General features: G+C 38.3%; 1 protein-coding gene across 6 annotated transcripts in view; it reads left to right on the top strand.

The window, feature by feature from the left end:
- Window positions 1–15387, top strand: part of GRIK2 (glutamate ionotropic receptor kainate type subunit 2) — a 725919-nt gene that overhangs the window by 534917 nt on the left and 175615 nt on the right. The window lies entirely within an intron of this gene.

Raw genomic sequence — 15387 nt, 5'->3', positions numbered from 1 at the left:
TTAATAGTGTATTTTTAAAACATGAAAAGATTTGTTAAACAAAATGTATCACACAATTTTATCAGACATTATAAACACTCTAAGACTAACCGGTCTATTTAATTATTCCTGTATTTTTATTTGTACAATGTGCTGGGATATTTTGACTTTGCTCTGACCTATGTTATCCCTTGTTTCCTTTCTTACAAGCCATGTATTATATTCTCTGTATCCCTACCCCTCCATCAATAATAATCTTCCTTCATTCCCATTCTCTTCCTTGGCTGTTTCCTACAATGTTTGGCCTCTCTCCTGTTCAAATTGCTCTCTCTCTGTAGCCCTGCCCATGATGGCCACTCTGTCTCACCTCACTTATCTTGAGAGGCTGTCTTTGTTGTTCAGTCACTAAGTCATGTCCAACTCTTTACAGCCCCATGGACTACAGCAAATCAGGCTTCCCTGTCCTTCACCATTTCCAGAGTTTGCTGAAACTCATGTCCATTGAGTCAGTGATGCCATCCAACCATCTCATCCTCTGTCGCCCCATTTTCCTCCTGCCCTTGATTTTTCCCAGCATCAGAGTCTTTTCCGATGAGTTGGCTCTTCTCATCAGGTGGCCAAAGTATTGGAGCTTCAGATTTAGCATCAGTCCTTCCAGTAACTATTCGGGGTTCATTTCCCTTAGGATTGATTGGTTTGACCTCCTTGCTGCCCAAGAGACTCTCAAGAGTCCTCTGCACCACAAATTGAAACTCAGTTCTTTGGTGCTCCAGTATGAAAGGCTGGGTCAGATTCATGAGTGACTGGGTCAGGCATCATGAGCTAAACCCAAATGTCTGTAGTTTTTACCTACAGAAATTGTTTCTCACTTCAACTATGTATGGATTAAAGGCCAGCTGAGTGTTCTGCGCCATATTTTCTCGTTAGAAGTCAAGCTGATGGAGCCACTGCCATGTGAGCGTTGCTGATTGATCACATCAGGGAAAGAGTGGGAACATGGAGAATTGGACACTGTCTCTTAAAAGTTTCTTCTTAGAAATGTAAGCATACTGCTTCTCCTTTTATTCCATTGACCAAAGTAGCATATGACTATGCTCAACTTCGTGGCAAGAAAGCAGTATAGTCAACTATGTGCTCAGAAACAGAAAAACCAGAATATAATTGAATATCCCAATACCACTCTCCTTATTGCTGTTCCCAGTTCATGAATTCTCTAAGCTCCAGAAAAGCCATGCTTCTTTGAGGTGCATGTCCCGGGATATACTCTTCCTTCTCTTTTTTAAGTTATCCTCCACTCACTTGTTAATCACAGTTACTCATCCACTGTTAACTTTAACTACTGGACCACTTTAAGATAGTTGATTTTATGTCTTTATATAAATTTTTTTTGTCTTTATGTCTTTTTTGTTTTTATGTATTTATGTCTTCAGTGTCTTTATAGATGACCCATTCATCACCATGGACCCAAGCCTCTCGAGTTGTTCTTTCCCAGGAGCCTTTTAGCCACATGTCTTATATATGCCTATGTGCTATACTTAATCACTCAGTCGTGTCCAACTTTTTGCATCCCCTTGGACTGTAGCCCACCAGGCTCCAATTGCATCACAATCACTATTGTGACTCAAAGTACACTAACTCTTAGATCAGCAACTCAGAAATTCAGCTCCTTTCCTCTTACTTTTAAATGTATTTGACCCTATTACACTTGATTTTGACCCTCTCAAACCTATGAGTTGATCAATCATCTATTTGTTTTTCATATATCAGTTCTTTCCTTCATTGTTATTCCTCCATATCCAGCTTATCTCTCTTTTATTGTCACAGACATTCTTCTCTAGTACCGAGTTTATTTTTCCTCTGTTATTTTACAGCAAAACTTGACCCTGTATTTGTGTCATTGTCTTCCCCACTGGGCCTGGCTCAGAAAAATAAACTCAGCTAGAGAAAATCAACCCATCATGAAAAATGGAGCCTCTATAACTGATAGGAATCCCAAATGAGCTACAAACTCTGTCACAAATGCTACAAACTCTTTGTAGTTGCCACACTCTCTTACATTCTACAACACTGTTCTTAAAGTTTCTTTCTGCTTCTCAAGTCTACCAGTCCGTCTCCAACTTACACAGAAAACCTGCTCTCCTGCTTCTAAGAGAAATAGTATCATTAGATAAGAATGTCCTACCTCAATGCTGATCATCAAATTTACAAGCACTGCTCATTAATGGCTGTTTTGTTCTCTTCTAGGTTTGATGGAGAGATTGGTCCTTCTCAAGGATTATCTTTCCATCTTTCTTTTCCATTCTAGCTTGTGTGTTCAGGAATTTTTAGACCTATGTTTGTTTCTTTCTCTGCTTTAGATATCTAGGCCTTTCACTTCTGATCAATTTACATTTATGTTTTTAAAAGATCATGATTTCTCACTAAGAAAAATATATTTCAGCTGTCACCCAATGTTTCAAGTTACCCTCTGAGGCAAACTTCCTTATCATCTTTACCTTTCCTTCTTTATTTGGTTGTGGAGTGCATCTCATATCTCACCAATAATTGTTTTTGAGCAAATATGTCATCAAAAATTGCTCTTATTAATGTTGCCAAGTTGCTAAATCCCATAGATATTTGTCAGGCTTTATCTTATTTGATCTGTAAAAAGCTATTTATTCAACTTCCTACTCTGAAGCATTCTTTGCCACTGGTTTCCATACAGTTTTCCTTATTTTTCCCTCTTAGGTTACTATTTGCTATCTTTACCTCTTTGAACCATCTTTTAGACGTTGCCAGAAAGAGTGTATATTATAATAAACTTAGAGGAAAAAACCCTACTCCTTTATTTGTTGTCAAGATGATGTAGAAATATCAAGCTTTGAAGACTCCTCTAAGACCCCAAAACTAATTAAGACTCCTCCTTGATTAATAACCCAAAACAAAAATCCATGCACAATAAGCAGAATTAACCCTGCTAAAGCTATCAACCCCAGGATCCTGATGCGTAAGTAGAGCACGTTGGTCTAGAATTAATTGTGAGGAAATCAACAAGATGCTGCCAGTCGCTTCAGTCCTGTCTGATTCTATGCCGCCCTATGGACAGCAGCCCACCAGGCTCCTCTGTACACAGGATTCTCCCGGCAAGAATTCTGGAGTGGGTTGCCATTTCCTTCTCCATTAAACTATTGGAGGCTTTACTTTATTTGAAAGTTGTGATCCTAGGTAAACAGAAAGGCACAGATTCAGTCAGGTAAGTAAGAACTCTGTCAAGTTACCTAGTTATTTCAGAACTAGATTAAAAATACCACCAATATTACCAGGGGATGTGAAACTCAAACTACCCTTTTGAAACATTGCTATGGATTGGAAGATGAGAGAGGGATCACAGAATGAAAGAAATAATAGGCCCACTTGTAAGGAATCTGTGAGGATATTTGAGAGAGTGAGAGAGGGAATGAAATAGGTAAAAAATAACAAAAAAATGCAAGCTTATATTGAAAAAAACACAACAGAACATGGTTTTATCCTTGTGAAATACATTTTTGTACAACTGTCAATATTTTATAAATAAAAGCTAAAGGCAAAATATCTTTTAAAATTCTATACAATGCATGAAAAGAAATTATATGGTAAAATTATATATGAAAATATGAAAAATAAAAATAATGAATGTTTGAAAGTGAAAGTGAAGTCACTCAGTCGTGTCCAACTCTTTGTGACCCTGTGGACCCACCAGGCTCCTCCGTCCATGGGATTCTCCAGGCAATAATACTGGAGTGGGTTGCCATTTCCTTCTCCAGAGGATCTTCCCAACCCAGGGATCGAACCCAGATCTCCCACATTGCAGGCAGACACTTTAACCTCTGAGCCACCAGGGAAGCCCAAACAAGTAGTAAAAATATCATTTAGAAAGGTAGACTAGGTATACTGAACATGAAAAGATAGTGAGTTTAAAATAGTGATTAATTTAATCAACACATAACACAGATAAATAAAAAATATATATATTTTTGAAAGAAGCGATAAGGGAAATGGAGAATAAGTTGAGAAGCTTAATCATTGAGTAGGAGTTCCAGAAGAAAACAATGGAAATAATTGAAAAGAAGCAATATTTAAAAAGATAATACCTGAAAATTTGCTGGAATTTTGGTAAAATATTTACCAATAAGTAAAAAATATACTCTAAGAAATAGGATAGGCTCAAAAAAATAAATAAATTTACCCCATTGTGAACAATACAGAGAGAAAAAACATTAAAAATAAGGAACAGACTGATTTCTAATGCATGTAACTGACAAAGGAATTTAAGTATTCAGATTATAGGAACTTCTGCAAATAGGCAGTGAGAATGGGATATGAATAGAGACATGGATTTCTAAAATTTCAAGGCCACAGGCTGTATGAGCTGGGTTTAATGGTTTAGGACCAATTGCAAGGATCGAGGAGCAAATGCTTTTATCCAAATAGTGGGCAAGAAGAAAGATTAAGGGGCTATCTTTTGCTGTTGATGAACGGTTAGAGCCTAGAAAGCAGGAAGTAGTACTGAGATATACTGTCGAGAGGGTGAATTGATCAGGTAGAAGAAGGTGTATTATCATGAATTTAATACAGAAATCCCCGTGGTTCTAGCTGAAAGGCAATGTATCTGTGACTGTTGTATTATCGGGTCTCATTGGTGAAACAGATAATTTCAATCCAAGGATCTTGCCATGTAATATAGATCACTAGACTGGCCAAAAACATGGGAACTTTGAGTGATTAGCAACCAACCAACACACTGCCCAAAACTGAAAGTATTGATAAATGAGTCTTGCTTCCTGGTGGGGAGCTGCTCTCCACCTCTGTTCTCCCTGATCCCTTTCACCATCTCTATCAATCCCAGTTTACTCAAGAACAAGAATTAGCAGAGACTGGAACAAAGTCTTTCTGTTTTCAAGAGAGACTGAAGACTGCAAACACCTGTTCGTGTATATTGGAGAACTTTGGTCAGATAGGAAAACGTGTATGGCTGTGTTGAATACAGGTGACCAAGGCACCATACTGCCTATCTCATTGATATCATGAGTCATTCACTTTCTGCTAATCAGTGTGAGTAACGATCCGCAGCAGAGGAAGGAATCTAACATGGCCTCATGTTACGGGTCCTTTGGACCAATTCAACACAGTGAGTTTGTTGCTTCTACACATGTATGTAATAAAAAGAGTTTACCTGTAATATGTCATTTCTTAAGAGCCAGAGGGACTCTTCCCAATCATAAAAAGTTACATGTAGAAAAGTTCTAGTACTTTCCAATCCCACGATCCTAGTGACCCCTTTAGACTGTAAGTCTTGGTGGCTGATGCTTTTGCCTATTGGTGTCCTGTCCCTGAAGTTTTCCCTCAGAATTCTGAACTCATCACCTTCTAGACATGGCCACCATCTGCATCGTTTTAAAAGCAGCTGTTAGTTTGCAGTTAGACCACTGATGAAAATGAATGCCTGATCCACAGAAACCTTGTGAATCTGTGGCTTGTTGGTCCTAATTTGAGGTAGGGCAACTTAGGCTTTAGTGACTGACAATATGGGAAGACCGGAAAAGTTTCACTTATCAAGTGGAAATAGCATATTGAAGAACTCAGCCAGCCAGGCAGCAGTGACATCTTGGCTTTATCTGAAAAGAGGTAACTATCCTTTGGGGGAAATTTTATCCTCTACTTCACAGCTTAAAGTAGCTGCTGACTAACCAGGACCGTCAATTCATAGCAATTCTTCTAAATGCCTAGACTTGGTTCACTGACAAGTTGAAACGTGATATTGTCCACTGGGCTCCTGTGAATATCCATTATTAGTGCTAGCTAAATAGAACCCAGACTGGATGTGATCTTTCTTATAGCTGAGCAAATGTCAAGGTCATTCTTAGAACTGTATGACCCCCACTGTTGCCAGTGCCCTATGTTTTAGTCCGTTATTTTGGAAAACTGTATTCTGGCAGACTAAATATACCCCTTTCTGCAGCTACCTACCATGGAAACAGACTCTGGATGCTGATCAGGAAGTTTGGATCACTAATAAATCCAGAATCTATGATTATTAATTGCTATATTGGTCTTTCTTGCTCATTGTTTATGTCTCAAAGTATTCCCTGAATCTTCTCCTAACAACTCCATTGATCTTTTCTTCATACAATTCATTATGTTTTTATCATTCCTTTGGTATTTCTTGCTTCAAGGAATCTTATATAAATGCTGGGAGGGATCCCTATTCTGCCTAGTCTACCAGTAAATACTGATTGATAGAGCCTGTCATATTGTTTCACAGATGAGAAAATAGAAGCTTATTTTACTCTACTATGAGATATATTTATGTGAACTTTTAAACCAGTGAATGAGTAGTAATTACCTTCTGAAGTCATGAATATATAACGTTTTTATAATTTAGCCATTGTTCTGAGTTTTTGTGTATATATGGAAAGATTCAGAAATATAATCAAATTGAGTATTGTTCCCTCTTACTCCTGGAAAAACTCCATGGGCATATTAAAAAAAGCTAAAAATCAATAGCTATGATAGATAATAATACTTTCTTCAACATGCTATTTAATACTTGATATCAGATACTTCATCAGAACTGTTCAGGATAAAATACTTATTATGAAAGGGGAGCTTATTATTCATTACCCTCAAATACATTGATTGCTTTTCAGAAATTAAAATTAAAGTAAAAGAGTCCTTTAACTATTTACACATTCATGTTTTAAAATTATTTGCTGTCAAAAGAAAGCTGCATTTGTACTAAAGTTAATTGGTAGGTTTTGGTCAAGCAAAACTTTTCATGTGTATCTCAGTCTTTACATTCTTTTTTTTTTTTTTTTTTCATTTATTTTTATTAGTTGGAGGCTAATTACTTCACAACATTGCAGTGGGTTTTGTCATACATTGGCATGAATCAGCCATGGATTTACACGTATTCCCCATCCCGATCCCCCCTCCCACCTCCCTCTCCACCCGATTCCTCTGGGTCTTCCCAGTGCACCAGGCCCGAGCACTTGTCTCATGCATCCAACCTGGGCTGGTGATCTGTTTCACTATAGATAATATACATGCTGTTTTCTCGAAACATCCCACCCTCGCCTTCTCCCACAGAGTTCAAAAGTCTGTTCTGTACTTCTGTGTCTCTTTTTCTGCTTTGCATATAGGGTTATCATTACCATCTTTCTAAATTCCATATATATGTGTTAGTATGCTGTAATGTTCTTTGTCTTTCTGGCTTACTTCACTCTGTATAATGGGCTCCAGTTTCATCCATCTCATTAGAACTGATTCAAATGAATTCTTTTTAACAGCTGAGTAATATTCCAAATGGATTAAAGATCTAAATGTAAGACTAGAAACTATAAAACTCCTAGAGGAGGACATAGGCAAAACACTCTCCGACATAAATCACAGCAGGATCCTCTATGACCCACCTCCCAGAATATTGGAAATAAAAACAAAAATAAACAAATGGGACCTAATGAAACTTAAAAGCTTTTGCACAACAAAGGAAACTATAAGTAAGGTGAAAAGACAGCCCTCAGATTGGGAGAAAATAATAGCAAATGAAGCAACAGACAAAGGATTAGCCTCAAAAATATACAAGCAACTCCTGAAGCTCAATTCCAGAAAAATAAATGACCCAATCAAAAAATGGGCCAAAGAACTAAACAGACATTTCTCCAAAGAAGGCATACAGATGGCTAACAAACACATGAAAAGATGCTCAACATCACTCATTATCAGGGAAATGCAAATCAAAACCACAATGAGGTACCATTAGACACCAGTCAGGATGGCTGCTATCCAAAAGTCTACAAGCAATAAATGCTGGAGAGGGTGTGGAGAAAAGGGAACCCTCTTACACTGTTGGTGGGAATGCAAACTAGCACAGCCACTATGGAGAACAGTGTGGAGATTTCTTAAAAAACTGGAAATAGAACTGCCATATGACCCAGCAATCCCACTTCTGGGCATACACACTGAGGAAACCAGATCTGAAAGAGACACGTGCACCCCAATGTTCATCGCAGCACTGTTTATAATAGCCAGGACATGGAAGCAACCTAGATGCCCATCAGCAGATGAATGGATAAGGAAACTGTGGTACATATACACCATGGAATATTAGTCTTTACATTCTTAAATAAAATGACCACAAAAATTCTCTAGATTTAACTTATTGTTCATAGTTGCATTTCATTTGATTAGTAAAAGTTTCCAAGGAAGGATACATATATATTTAAATGACACATATTGTTCTTTCTCTTTGGAATAAATATATTTTCAGTAGATGAAAATTATAAAATTGAGAAATAGTATAAAAAAACTTATTCTAACTTGGGATATGCATTATTAACATTTTGCTCAGTTTATTTACATTGATTCTATACTTTAAAAACATTGTATTATACAACTTTTCAAAATGTACAAATAGAAAAGAAAAAGGAAGTTTTATGTACCCATCACCAAGCCTCATGGGTTATAAATACACGGCCATTTTTATTCATCTCTGGCCCTGCACACTTGCTTGCCACCTGCATTATTTTGAGACAAATCTTAGGACTTCATATCATGTTACGTACACTTTGGTATTTACCACTAAAAGAAAGAAACTGAAATTAAAAAAAAATGGAAACACTCTCATTATCACATAAGAAAAATATGACTCCTTAATGACATCAAGGACCCAACAATCAGTACTTATTTACATTTTCTTGGTTGTTTTATCTTGTTCAATTACTTAAATTGAGATCTAAAAATGCAATATAATTTTGATTAGTTGGTATAACTCAAAATGCATATAATCTATAGGTTTCATTTTTACTATGTTTTTATTGAGCTGAATTCATGGTTAATATTGTGTTTCTATATTCATTGACCATTGAAGGAATAGGCTACCCACTCCAGTATACTTGGGCTTCTCTTGTGGCTCAGCTGGTAAAGAATCTGCCTGCAATGTGGGAGACCTGGGTCTGATCCCTGGGTTGGGAAGATCCCCTAGAGAAGGGAAAGGCTACCCACCCCAGTATTCTGACCTGGATAATTCCATGGATTGTATAGCCCATGGAGTCGCAGAGAGTGGGACACGAATGAGCTACTTTCACTTTCACTTTCTCAGTGTTGACACAGTTTCATTGGAAATGTTGTAAAATGCCGCTTAATAATGCATAGTAATTCTTTCTTGTTATATTCTAACTTATTAACTATTCCCTTATAAGGCGTGAAAACTACTCACAGTCCCAGCTTACAGGTGATCTTGAGAAAATACCTTCATGTATCAGCCTGTTTCTGAATTTGGAAATTTTCTAAAAATTTGAGATGTGAAATTCTAGTACAATGGATAGATATAAGATCTAAGCAGGCTGGAATAGTAGCCTGTTTTTCATGCAATAAAAACATTTTCACTTATGATTTCCATCAAGTTCTTCTACATCTGAAATTAGACACAATTCTATTGCATAAGGTTTTTAGCAACACACAAAAAGTCATTTGTTCTGGTTTTAGGGAAGTAAAAAGAAAGAAGAGAAAGAGTTAGGGAAGAAGGAAGAAAGGCAGAAAGAAGGACCAAAGTGGGGGTAGCTTAGATAAAATAATAAATGGAAAATTCTAACCTTTGTTTTATGGATCTATTTCTTAATATTGCATTCAGTTTTCTACTGTTAAACACTACTGCAACTATAGCAGTATTAGGTTTTTGTTTGCTGTTTTGCAGCAAATATTTTTCTTATTTAATCTTTTTGTTCAGAATTAACTGTGAGTTATTCAAGCATCCTTAAATATATGGGAATATTTTATTAAATTGTATTAAACAAATACGGGAATAACTTCAATTTTTATTAATAAACACAGGGAAGTGGTATCAGCTCAATCATTACACCTGGATTATTAGAAAAGTCAACTATTCTGAAAGGCAATTCTGTTCCTCAGTGATATTTGCAGAAAATCATAAAGCTATTTTTACTAATTGACGGATTTCCTCAGGGCGTCAGTGATCACATAGGTGGATATAGGAGTAAAGTCATGTCACAGATTCAGAATTACTGTGGACAGTATTATTGACCAATTTTTCTAGTATTATTTATATAAAACTGAATTACTACAAACATGAGGTTTTTCTTAAATATTTAATTGGTATTATAGTATTTTAACAAATTCTAAGGCACAACTAAACAGCTCTTTTGCAGTTAATTTAAATAAAAGAATTTATAGAGATCACAATTATAGGGTAAATAGAAGAGCATAAATCTAAATGGTATCATTTTCTTTTATTGGAAAAACCAAACAAGAGTGAAATGAGAGGTGCGATAGCAAAAGTTTTCTAAATCTGACACCTTCTGTTTAGGGTTTGAAGTGTGTGTCATGTGATGTTCCTATATTCCATGGGACTTTCTCAAGAGGATCAGTAGAATGACTAAAGTGAGAGAAGCTTGAGGGGGTGGGGGGAGGTGGAGACATGTTTACTCCGCCTCCCACACACCCAGCTCCTTTCTACCCCAGAGCATTTGGAACTTATAAGTCCCTCTGCCAGGGAACTCTGATCAGAACATCTCAGGGCTTTATCCCCCACTTCACTGAGGTCTGAACTCAAACATCAGGACTTTGGAGAGATTTCCTTTGTCATCTTAGTCCCTTCTTCCCTAGTCACACTCTGATCCTCTTAACCTGATTTATCTTCCTCCTCGGCACTCTTCATGTCCTGACATCTTAGCGTCTAACTGTTTCTTGATAGCTGTCTCTTTGCTTCGCTTTGTCTGTCTCTACAGTACTGTGAACATCTGGAACAGCTCCTATCACAAAGCAGTCGTTCATGAATAAATATCTGGTAAATAAACTAGTGAGTTGCTCAAAAATAAGTTGTTAAATAATTGAGTGAATGATTCGGATAGATGTCAGGATTCTTAGTTCCCTCATACCTCAAACATTTTGAAAGTGAAAGTGAAAGTGAGTCACTTAGTTATGTCCAACTCTTTGTGACCCCCATGGACTCTAGCCCACCAGGCTTGACTGTGGAATTCTCCAGACAAGAAATACTGGAGTGGGTTGCCGTTTCCTTCTCCATCAAACATTTTAACAAATATCAAATAAACAGTTAAAACCTTTAAAGCGATTAAGTAGTGCAGATTTAAAGAATTTCACTGGAAATCCCAGGTGACTAAAGAATCTGCATGCCGATGCAGGAGATAATGGGTTCCATCTATGGATTGGGAAGACTTTCTGGAGAAGGAAATGGCAACCCACTCCAGTATTCTTGCCTGGGAAATTCCATGGACAGAGGAGCCTGACCGGCTAAAGTCTACGGGGTTGCAAAAGCGTCACACGTGACTTTGAGACTAAACAACAGCAACAGAGGAACTTCATTAGTCATGGAAACCAGACAAAACATATTACAAAGTATTTTTTATTAGAGTGTCAATTATAAAGATATCTACATGCAATACCAGCTAGCTATTTAGATATATCTGAATATTTTGTTGCCCAAAGTTCTTTCTTACTGTGTGTATTATTATAACAGTCTGTCTGTTCTGTCCCATCACCTCATGGGAAATAGATGGGGAGACAGTGGAAACCGTGTCAGACTTTATTTTTGGGGGGCTCCAAAATCACTGCGGATGGTGACTGCAGCCATGAAATTAAAAGACACTTACTTCTTGGAAGGAAAGTTATGACCAACCTAGATAGCATATTAAAAAGCAAAGACATTACTTTGCCCACAAAGGTCCATCTGGTCAAGGCTATGGTTTTTCCAGTGGTCATGTATGGATGTGAGAGTTGGACTGTGAAGAAAGCTGAGTGCCGAAAAATTGATGCTTTTGAACTGTGGTGTTGGAGAAGACTCTTGAGAGTCTCTTGGACTGCAAGGAGATCCAACCAGTCCATCCTAAACGAGATCAGTCCTGGGTGTTCACTGGAAGGACTGATGCTGAAGCTGAAACTCCAATACTTTGGCCACCTCATGCGAAGTGTTGACTCATTGGAAAAGATCCTGATGCTGGGAGGGACTGGGGACAGGAAGAGAAGGGGATGACAGAGGATGAGATGGCTGGATGGCATCACCAACTCGATGGGCATGAGTTTGAGTAAACTCCGGGAGTTGGTGATGGACAGGGAGGCCTGGCATGCTGCAATTCATGGGGTCACAAAGAGTCGGACACAACTGAGCGACTGAACTGAACTGATCTGTTCTGTTGTTGTTTAGTTTAAGTTGTGTCCAGACAACACTAAATCTAAAGAATTCACCTGCCAATGCAGGAGAAACAAGAGATGCAGGTTCAATCCTTGGGTCAGGAAGATCACCTGGAGAAGGGCATGGTGACCCACTCTAGTGTTCTTACCTGGAAAGTCTGATGGACAGAGGAGCCTGGCAGGCTACAGTCCATGGGGTCACAAAGAGTTGATATGACTGAAGCGACTTAGCACACACATATTCTTTACCAATGAGGCACCAGGGAAGTCCCGTTTATCTGTTTAACAAATACTAATATGTGCTTTGTATTTGTTCTAAGCATATAATACAGACTTTCAAATGTAAGGAGTTAAGTAAATTTATAATTTAGATTTGACCCACTTAGTTAGGTTTGCTTAGTAATTCTGCATAAGAGGTAAATCTATTTGTAAAGTAAGCTCTGGGAGAGAGGTATGTTCTATTTAGCAAAATGTTATCTCTGTTCTTAGATAAGAACAGAGCTTATCTTCTGTGTTTGACTTTTTGAAACCCCATGGACTATACAGTCCATGGAATTCTCCAGGCCAGAATACTGTAGTGGGTAGCCTTTCCCTTCTCCAGGGGATCTTCCCAACCCAGAGATCTAACCCAGGTCTCCCACATTGCAGTTGGATTTTTTACCAGCTGAGCCACCAGAGAAGCCCCAACAGTGAGGGAACACAGCCCTGCTCATCACCAGAAAATTGGATTAAAGATTCACTGAGCATGGCCCTGCCTGTCAGAATAAGGACCCGGTTTCCCTCTCAGTCAATCTCTCCCATCAGGAAGCTTCCATAAGATTCTTCTCCTTATCCATCACAGGGCAAACAAAATGAAAAGCATAATCACAGAAAACTAACCAAACTGACCACATAGACCACAGCCTTGTGTAACTCAATGCAACTATGAGCCAGCCTTGTCTAACTCACTGCAACCAAGATGGATGGGTCATGGTGGAGAGATCTGACAAAACATGGTCCACTGGAGAAGGTAACGGCAAACCACTTCAGTATTCTTGTCTTGAGAACCCCATGAAAAGTAAGAAAAGGCAAAAAGATATGACACTGAAAGATGAACTCCCCAGGTCAGTAGGTGCCCAATATGCTACTGGAGATCAGTGGAGAAATGACTTCAGAAGGAATGAAGAGACAAAGGCAAAGCAAGAACAGTACCCAGCTGTGGATGTGACAGGTGATGGAAGTAAAGTCTGATGCCGAAAACAGCAATTTGGCTTAGGAACCTGAAATGTTAGGTCCATGAATCAAGGCAAATTGGAAGTTGTCAAACAGGAGATGACAAGAGTGACCATCGACATTTTAGGAATCAGTGAACTAAAATGGACTGGACTGGGTGAATTTAACTCAGATGACCATTATATCTACTACTGTGGGCAAGAATACCTTAGAAGAAATGGAGTAACCATCATAGTCAATAAGAGTCCAGAATGCAGTATTTGGATGCAATCTCAAAAATGACAGAATGAGTTCTTTTTATTTCTAAGGGAAACCATTCAATATCAGAGTAATCCAAGTCTATGCCCCAACCAATAATAGTGAAGAAGCTGAAGTTGAACAGTTCTATGAAGACCTACAAGAACTTCTAGAGCTAACACCCCCAAAAGATGTCTTTTTTCATTGTAGGCAACTGGAATGCAAAAGTAGGAAGTCAAGATATACCTGGAGTAATAAACAAATTTGGTCTAGGAGTACAAAACAGAGCAGGTCAAAGGCTAAGAGAGTTTTGTCAAGAGAACACACTGGCCATAGCAAACACCCTCTTCTAACAACACAAAGGAGGCTCTAAACATGGACATCACCAGATGGTCAATACTAAAATCAGATTGATTATATTCTTTGCAGCCAAAGATGGAGAAGCTCTATCCAGTTAGCAAAATCAAGACTGGGGGCTGAGTTTGGCTCAGATTGTGAACTCCTTATTGCCAAATTCAGACATAAATTGAAGAAAGTAGGGAAAAACCACTACTAGACCATTCAGGTATGACCTAAATCAAATCCCTTATGATTATACAGTGAAAGCGAGATGTAGATCAGATCTGATAGACAGAGTGCCTGAAGAACTATGGATGGAGGTTCATGACATTGTACAGGAGGCAGTGAGCAAGACCATCCCTGAGAAAAAGGAGTGCAAGAAGGCAAAATGGTTGTCTGAGGAGGCCTTACAAATAGCTGAGAAATGAAGAGAAGCTAAAGGCAAAGGAGAAAAGGAAAGATATACCCATTTGAATGCAGTGTTCCAAAAAATAGCAAGGAGAGATAAGAAAGCCTTCCTCAGTGATACTGCAAAGAAGTAGATAAAAACAATAGAATGGAAAAGACTAGAGATCTCTTCAAGAAAATTAGAGATACCAAGGGAACATGTCGTGCAAAGATGGGCACAATAAAGGACAGAAATGATATGGACTTAACTGAAGCAGAAGATATTAAGAAGAGGTGACAAGAATACACAGAAGAACTATAAAAAAAAAAGATCTTCATGACCCAGATAACCACGATGGTGTGATCGCACACCTAGAGCCAGACATCCTGTAATGTGAAGTCAAGTGGGCCTTAGAAAGCATCACTACAAACAAAGCTAGTGGAGGTGATGGAATTCCAGTTGAGCTATTTCAAATCCGAAAAGATGATGCGGTGAAAGTGCTGCACTCAATATGCCAGCAAATTTGGAAAACTCAGCAGTGGCCACAGGACTGGAAAGGGTCAGTTTTCAATCCAATCCCAAAGAAAGGCAATGTCAAAGAATTTTTGAACTACTGCACAATTGCACTCATCTCACACGCTACCAAAGTAATGCTAGAAATTCTCCAAGCCAGGCTTCAACAGTACATGAACCATGACCATCCAGATGTTCCAGCTCGATTTAGAAAAGGCAGAGGAACCAGAGATCAAATGTTGCCAATTACTTTGCCAACAAAGGTCTGTCTAGTCAAAGCTATGGTTTTTCCAGTAGTCATGTATGAATGTGAGAGTTGAGCTATAAAGACAGCTGAGCACTGAAGAATTGATGCTTTTGAGCTGTGGTGTTGGAGAAGACTCTTGAGAGTCCCTTGGACTGCAAGGAGATCCAACTAGTCAATCCTAAAGGAGATCAGTCCTGAATATTCATTGGAAGGAATGATGCTAAAGGTGAAACTCCAATACTTTGGCCACCTGATATGAAGAACGGACTCATCTGAAAAGACCCTGATGCTG

This window comes from Dama dama, chromosome 28, assembly GCF_033118175.1.
Source record: "Dama dama isolate Ldn47 chromosome 28, ASM3311817v1, whole genome shotgun sequence".
NCBI classification, from domain to species: domain Eukaryota; kingdom Metazoa; phylum Chordata; class Mammalia; order Artiodactyla; family Cervidae; genus Dama; species Dama dama.
The sequence above is the reverse complement of the archived record's forward strand: the minus strand, read 5'-3'. Positions and strand labels throughout refer to the sequence as shown.